Raw genomic sequence first — 10,000 nt, 5'->3', positions numbered from 1 at the left:
TCTCCCTTCGTCTCTCGTCCAGTCGAGCAGACTTCCCTTGAGCGAAGAGTCGTAACGTTGACGACCAAGGAAAGGCGCGCGTGGCCAATCAGCTGCGAGGAGCTTACCTGTGTGGCGAGTGAGTGAAGCCGTAAGGTGAGCAATTACGTGAATTTTATGGGAAATGATATATCAATTAAATTATGGGTACGCACATTATATTATAAACAGATAGCCATTTGTATATATATGTATGTATATATGTATATATATATATGTATATATGTATATATGTATGTATAGGTTATGTATATATGTATGTATATATGTATATATGTATGTATAGGTTATGTATATATGTATGTATAGGTGTATGTATATATGTATGTATAGGTGTATGTATATGTGTAAATGTAAATGTAAATGTAAATGTATGTATATGTGTATGTATATGTGTAAATGTAAATGTAAATGTATGTATATATGTATCTATATATGTATATATATGTAAATATATGAATATATATATATATATATGTATATATATGTATGTATATATATGTATATATATGTATGTATATATATGTATGTATATATATGTATGTATATATATGTATATATATGTATATATATGTATATATATGTATGTATATATATGTATATATATGTATATATATGTATATATATGTATATATATGTATATATATGTATATATATGTATATATATGTATATATATGTATATATATGTATATATATGTATATATATGTACATATATGTATACATATGTATATATATGTTTGTATATATGCATATATATGCATATATACAAACCAAGGGTCTCCAGGGGTCTCCAGGGGGCCGATGTTACCCCTTGGGGATCAGTACGACTCTGCAAAGGGCCGATAAACTCCTGTTCTTTGAAAGGGGTTGATAAACGCCGAGGTCGCTCTGAAGTTTAGTCGATAAAAGCTGACGGTCGTTTACGGAAATGAATATTAAATATATCATGTACATATATATATATATATATATATATATATATATATATATATATATATATATATATATATGTATGTATATATATATGTATATATATATATATATATATATATATATATATATATATATATATATATATATATATATATATATATATAGGTTGTGTATGTGTGTAAGATAATGATAGTACTTATAACATTGATAATAGCACTTATAATGATAATAATAATGAAAGCAAAAGTGATAAAAGTAATAGATCTTTAGTGTAGGAGCAACACGGCAGCAACAATTAGTATAAAACTTATTAACAAGGAAAATACGAAAATGAAAATGTTATGATAGTGAAGTAAAATGTGAAACAAAACAATTTGAATTCAGGGTTTGTAAAATATAAGAAAAATAAGAAAGAAAATGCACTTAGTTTCCTATTTTCGTCTTAACCAATTACCCCGTCCTGTGCTGCCACCTGAAGGACAAAAGGGCCATTCGGAACTTAGAGAGAGACTCCTTATTAACATACTATCATAAACAGCAATTTTAAGTTACATAGATTAAATACCAAAATAGAATATTCACTATATCTAGATGAATTAAATGAATGAGGCAGATGGATGTGGTAGTGTATATATATTAAAACTTTCTACTGTACTATTATTTTTACAAGAGATAGTAAAGCGAGCTTATTTCACCACATATGTGTTCAGTTTTTATTATTAATTCAGTAGTTATTATCCGTATAATTCCTATTATATTCATAATTATCATAACTATTATGGTTATTATTTTTCATCATTATTATTGTAACGATTGCTACTACAACTATTATTATTATCATAACTAAAATTAGTATCATTACAGTAATCTAAATCATCCTTTTTTATGATCAACAGCATCAATAGTATTCACATCACTCTCGGTATTATCATCATTAGTAATAATAAAGTAATAATCATCAGTTATATTGCCATCATTGTTACTATTGCGATTATCATTTGCCGTTATTGTTATTATTTTATTATTATTGTCATTATTATTGATATTACCATTTTCATTATTATTGAGATTATTATTGATATTATTGTCAGTATCATTGATATTTTCATTATTATTGACATTAATATCGTCATTTATATTGACATTAATATCGTCATTATTATTGATATTAATACTGTCATTATTGTTGATATTATTATTGTCATTATTATCATGATCCTTTCTATTATAATGAATCATTAATAATTCGTATTTTTCTCGTTCTTTTTATCACTATTCTTGCCTGACCTGTCATCGTATTGATTTAATATTGCTCAATATCATATGCAAACAGAATATTTTTTCATGATCCCTCCAAGGGATATCCAGATCAAGTCTTGAGGCATACGGTCTTGCTAACCCAGGGTCCCTCAATCCTTTTTGACCTTTCACCTCTTCACAAAATTCTCCATATCTTATCGACACCAAGGAATGTAGCAGTAGTATAGATATGAAGGAGAGTAAAGAAAATGTGGGTTTCCATATGCATGCTTAAGAGGGACTGCATGCCCTTCTTTCCATTCACATCGTTAATGGAAACTGCTTAGCATGCCCTGTCAACTGTTGCTCTGTAACCTCTCTACTCTGAGCATATAGAGCAATAGAATAAAAGATTAATGACAACCAAATGCCTATGAATCAGAAATTCATATTATCAGTATGTTTTTTTTTCCGGATTTTCATTTTTTAGGCAAAGGTCAGCTCTCAAAAGAAGTAAATGAAATAAAACCCCAAGGCGTAAATATCCCAAGGGATACTTTGGACTGCAGTGAAGACCCCTGGGCCAGCCCTCCCCCATCCCCAGGACCCGGGAAGGAGCCTCAGGTCCTTCCCTCTCCCTTCGTCTCTCGTCCAGTCGAGCAGACTTCCCTTGAGCGAAGAGTCGTAACGTTGACGACCAAGGAAAGGCGCGCGTGGCCAATCAGCTGCGAGGAGCTTACCTGTGTGGCGAGTGAGTGAAGCCGTAAGGTGAGCAATTACGTGAATTTTATGGGAAATGATATATCAATTAAATTATGGATACGCACATTATATTATAAACAGATAGCCATTTGTATATATATGTATGTATATATGTATATATATATATGTATATATGTATATATGTATGTATAGGTTATGTATATATGTATGTATAGGTGTATGTATATATGTATGTATAGGTGTATGTATATGTGTAAATGTAAATGTAAATGTATGTATATGTGTATGTATATGTGTAAATGTAAATGTAAATGTATGTATATATGTATCTATATATGTATAAATATGTAAATATATGAATATATATGAATATATATATGTATATATATGTATGTATATATATGTATATATATGTATGTATATATATGTATGTATATATATGTATATATATGTATAAATATGTATATATATGTATGTATATATATGTATGTATATATATGTATATATATGTATATATATGTATATATATGTATATATATGTATATATATGTATATATATGTATACATATGTATATATATGTATATATATGTTTGTATATATGCATATATATGCATATATATGCATATATATGTACGTATACATGTACGTATATATGTACGTATATATGTACGTATATATATATATATATATGTATATATATGTACGTAGATATGTATGTATATATGTACGTATATATGTACATATATATGTACGTTTATATATATGTATATATATGTACGTAGATATATACGTATATATGTACGTATATATGTACATACATATGTACGTATATATATACGTATATATATACGTATATATGTAGATATATGTATATATATGTATGCAGATATGTACATATATATGTACGTATATATGTACGTATATATGTACGTATATATGTACGTATATATGTACATATATATGTACGTATATATGTACGTATATATATACGTATATATGTACATATATATGTACGTATATATATACGTATATATGTATATATATGCACGTAGGTATGTACATATATATATATATATATATATATATATATATATATATATATATATATATATATATATATATATATATATGTACGTATATATGTACCTATATATGTACGTATATATGTACGTATATATGTATATATATGTACGTAGGTATGTACATATATATATATATATATATATATATATATATATATATATATATATATATATATATATATATATATATATATATATATATATATATACGTATATATGTATATATATGTACGTAGATATGTACGTATATATGTACGTAGGTATGTACATATATATATATATATATATATATATATATATATATATATATATATATATATATATATATATACGTATATATGTATATATATGTACGTAGATATGTACGTATATATGTACGTATATATGTACGTATATATGTACGTATATATGTACGTATATATGTACGTATATATGTACGTATATATGTACGTATATATGTACGTATATATGTACGTATATATGTACGTATATATGTACGTATATATGTACGTATATATGTACGTATATATGTACGTATATATGTATGTATATATGTATGTATATATGTACGTATATATGTACGTATATATGTACGTATATATGTATATATAGATGTACGTAGATATGTACGTATATATGTACGTATATATATACGTATATATGTATATATATGTACGTAGATATGTACGTATATATATACGTATATATGTATGTATATGTACATAGATATGTAAATATATATATACGTATATATGTATATATATGTACGTAGATCTGTATGCATGTATATATATATATGTACATATATATGTATGTATATATGCATGTATATATGTATATATGTATGTATATATATGTACGTATATATGTATGTGTATATGCATGTATATATGTACGTATGTATGTACATATATGTAAGTAGATATGTACGTATATATATATACGTATATATGTATATATATGTACGTAGATATGTACGTATGTATGTATATATATGTATGTAGATATGTACGTATATATACGTATATATGTATATTTATGTATGTAGATATGTACGTATATATACATATATATGTATATATATGTACGTAGATATGTACATATGTATGTATATATATGTACATATATATGTATGTATATATGCATGTATATATGTACGTATGTATGTATGTATATATAATTACGTATATGTATATATATGTACGTATATGTATATATATGTACGTATATGTATATATATGTACGTATATGTATATATATGTACGTATATATGTATGTATATATGCATGTATATATGTACGTATGTATGCATATATATGTACGTATATATGTATGTATATATGTATGTATATATGCATATATATATGTACATATGTATGTATATATATGTACGTATATATGTATGTATATATGCATGTATATATGTATGTATATATATGTACGTATATATCTATGTATATATGCATGTATATATGTACGTATGTATGTATATATGCATGTATATATGTACTTATGTATGTATATATATGTATGTATATATGTATGTATATATGTATGTATATATGCATATATATATATGTACGTATAAATGTACGTATATATGTACGTATATATGTATATATATGTACATATACATGTATATATATGTACGTATATATGCATGTATATATGTATGTATATATGCATGTATAAATGTATGTATATATGTACATATATATGTATGTATATATCCATGTATATATGTACGTATATATGTATATATATGTACGTATATATGTATTTATATATGCATGTATATATGCATGTATATATGTACGTATATATGCATATATATATGTACGTATATATGTATGTATATATATATACGTATATATCTATATCTATATGTACGTATATATGTATGTATATATGCATGTATATATGCATATATAGAAAAGGTATGAATGAGACTGGATATCTTCACAATACAAGAGATGTATTTGACCGGTTTCGATTACGTCTTCATCAGAAATACATGTATTTCTGATGAAGACGTAATCGAAACCGATCAAATACATCTCTTGTATTGTGAAGATATCCAGTCTCATTCATACCTTTTCTACATTTGTCAACATGGATACGTTTCATATGCATATATATAAGTACGTATATATGTACGTATATATGAATGTATATATGCATGTATATATGTATGTATATATGTATATATATGTATGTATGTATGTATATATATGTATATATATGTATGTATATATTTATATATATGTATATATATATATATATATTATATATATATATGTATGTATTTATATGTATGCATATATATGTATGTATGTATATATATGTATGTATGTATATATGTACGTACATATATTTATATATATGTATATATATATATATATATATATATTTATGTATATGTATGTTTATATATATATATATATATATATATATATATATATATATATATATATATATATATATACATGTATATATATGTATATATATATGTATATATATGTATGTATTTATATGTATTTATGTATTTATGTATATATGTATATATATGTATGTATTTATATGTATTTATGTATTTATGTATATATGTATATATATGTATGTATGTATGTATTTATATGTATGCATATATATGTATGTATGTGTATATATGTATGTATGTATATATATGTTTGTATGTATATATATGTATATATATGTATATATGTATATATATGTATGTATATATGTATGTATATGTATGTATATATGTATGTATATATGTATATATATATATATATATATATATATATATATATATATGTATATATGTATGTATATATGTAGAAAGTCATGTATAACCTTGTTGTGTTGAGCTGAGTTAAGGGTAGTGTTTTTTCGTTGTATAGTGAATGATGCTAAATATGTCAAATAGTATGATGAAAATATACATGAATGAAGGAGTCTTGATTTAAGAAAGGTATAGAGATCTTATGAACTCTTATTATGACAGTTTGAGTAATTCTTAACGTTAAATGGAAAATTTAATGTTTTGAATTTGGCGCTAAAATTATATAAGTACATGAAACCACCTCGTAATAAAATCAGAGCTCCTTAAATATTTGATAATAGTGTATAAGACTCCTTTTTTATATATTTCATCAGTTACCATCTATTAAACAAGATATGATATTTTACATTATTTTTGTGTTAAATGAGACAGGAGAGAGAACAATGACGCTAGCTGGGAACGTAGTTTTTAGGTTGAGCTGATCAAGGGGAGGAGCGTTGCGAGACGAAGCGAACCAGAGCTTCGCTTGTCATCTGGGTGTTCAGGTAATGTTGTGTTGACCTATGAATTATTGCTAGCTCTGGGAGTAAATACTATGAATAATAACATCTCGAGTAATTAAAAGTATGTCATATGATGGTAGGAAGAGTAGGAGTTGTGTTTAAAGATTATCTAACGAGAGCTTCGCTTGTCATCTGGGTGTTCAGGTTCCTTGCTGGCGCCGTCGAGTTCTCCCTGTCCACCATTACAGGTTCCCTTGTCACTGGATAAGATTATAGTTAGGAATGATGGTTATATTATGTGTGACTTACGGAAATGTTTCATGAGGATGTAGTGTGCCTGTGGTAAGATCTGTGTAGGCAGCAGTGGGGAAGTGTAACCCAAGTTATCAGGGAACAAATAGTGTTTGTGTGTACAAGCCGGAGAGAAAACCGGTTGGAGGGGAGACTGAACAACCGGGTTGTAATGTTGAAGTATTAGACAGAAATTCTTAGTGTTATTGTAACGTGTTTCGGACGGAAATAGCAACGCTGCGATTGTTGATTAAATTTGTTCAAGATTTATTATTTTGAAATGTGAGTAAAGGGAAGGAGTGAAATTTCAATTATTTGTTGTTGAAAAAGATTGACACATAATTTGAACTCAAGTCACTAGTAATATTCAAGTGAGGAATATCGTGCCTCATTGATCCATGCTTATTCTTAATAAATCTGGTTGTTGTTCATCCATAATGAGGGTTTATGAAGCCTTATCTTTTAAAAATACATGATTAATGCCAGAAGGACCTGCCATTGCTTCCGAAGTGACCTTAAATCCAGTGTCTGTTGACCCAAAGCATGCCAGCTATCTAACATATAAATTACCTTAAGGAGCGAAAAGGTCAAGTTAACCATTATCCCAAAGCCTTAGTCTATAAAAATGAGGAATATTATGCCTTATTGGTGCATGCTTATTCTGAATAAATCTGGTTGTTGTTAATCTATAATGAGGGTTCATATAGCCTGATCTTTTAAAAGTAACTACATGATTAATGCCAGAAGGACCTGCCATTGCTTCCGAAGTGACCTTAAATCCAGGGTCTGTTGACCCAAAGCATGCCAGCTATCTAACATATAAATTACCTTAAGGAGCGAAAAGGTCAAGTTAACCATTATCCCATAGCCTTAGACTATGAAAATGGTTGCTGGTGGCGGCCTCCCGAAGAAGGTGGAAACAAGGTAACAAATTCCTGGCTGGAATGCATAGAGAAAATCTGATGGACCTTCAGTAAGAATATTCATACTACTAGAGGTTGTATTCAAAGGGTTATGTTAACAGATTTATGGAGTGTAATTATAAGTCAAGCAATTACCTCCGACATATATATGTATGTATATATATGTATGTACATATGTGAGTATATATGTATATATGTATATATATGTATGTGTATATGTATATATATGTATGTATATCTGTATATATATGTATGTATATATGTATATATATGTATGTATATATGTATATATATGTATGTATATATGTATATATATGTATGTATATATGTATATACATGTATGTACATATGTATACATATGTATGTATATATGTATATATATATGTATATATGTATGTATATAAGTATATATGTATGTATATAAGTATATATATGTATGTATATATGTATATATATGTATGTATATATGTATGCATATACGTACATACATGTAAGAATATATGTATATAAGTATATATATGTATGTATATATGTGTATATATATGTAAGAATATATGTATATATATGTATGAATATGTATATATATGTATGAATATATGTATATATATGTATGAATATATGTATATATATGTATGAATATTTGTATATATATGTATATATGTATGTATATAAGTATATATGTATATATATAAGTATATATGTATATATATAGGTATATATGTATGAATATATGTATATATATGTATATATATAAAGGTATGTATGAATATATGTATATATATGTGTGTATATATATGTATATATATATATATATATATATATATATATATATATATATATATATATATATATATATATATATATAGGTATACATGTATATATATGTATGTATATACGTATATATGTATATATACGTATATATGTATATATACGTATATATGTATATATACATATATGTATGTATACATATATGTATGTATATGTATTTATGTATATATATGTATTTATATATGTATATATGTGCATATGCATATATGTATGTATATATGTATACATGTGTATTTATATATATACATTTGTACATAGTCATATATATATATATATGTATGTATATATGTTTATATATATGATATATGTATATTTATGTATGTATATATGTATATATGTATATATATGTATATATGTATATATGTATTCATATGTATACATGTATTCATGTATTCATATGTATATATGTATATATGTATGTATATATGTCTATGTATGTATATATGTCTATGTATGTATATATGTTATATATGTATATATATGTATGTATATATGTATATATGTATGTATATATGTATATGTAGGTATATATGTATATATGTATATACATGTATGTATATATGTATATGTATGTATGTATATATGTATATACATGTAGGTATATATGTATATATGTATGTATATATGTATATGTAGGTATATATGTAT

The 10,000-nt window shown here is 25.0% G+C and overlaps 1 protein-coding gene across 2 annotated transcripts in view; it reads left to right on the top strand.

Annotated features, from left to right (window-relative positions):
* Window positions 1-2,624: 2,624 nt before the first annotated feature.
* LOC138860397 (zinc finger protein OZF-like) overlaps window positions 2,625-10,000 on the top strand; it is a 14,342-nt gene continuing 6,966 nt past the window's right edge. The window contains exon 1 of one of the 2 annotated variants that reach the window (XM_070117886.1): window positions 2,625-2,981. The gene's annotated coding sequence lies outside the window, so the exon portion shown is untranslated. Of the gene's footprint in view, window positions 2,982-7,264; window positions 7,353-10,000 lie in introns of those variants that run through there. The other variant, XM_070117885.1, reaches the window with a different exon arrangement.

The sequence above is a fragment of the Penaeus vannamei genome, chromosome 41 (assembly GCF_042767895.1).
Source record: "Penaeus vannamei isolate JL-2024 chromosome 41, ASM4276789v1, whole genome shotgun sequence".
Taxonomy (NCBI): Eukaryota; Metazoa; Arthropoda; class Malacostraca; order Decapoda; family Penaeidae; genus Penaeus; species Penaeus vannamei.
This window is presented reverse-complemented; position numbering and strand designations above follow the sequence as displayed.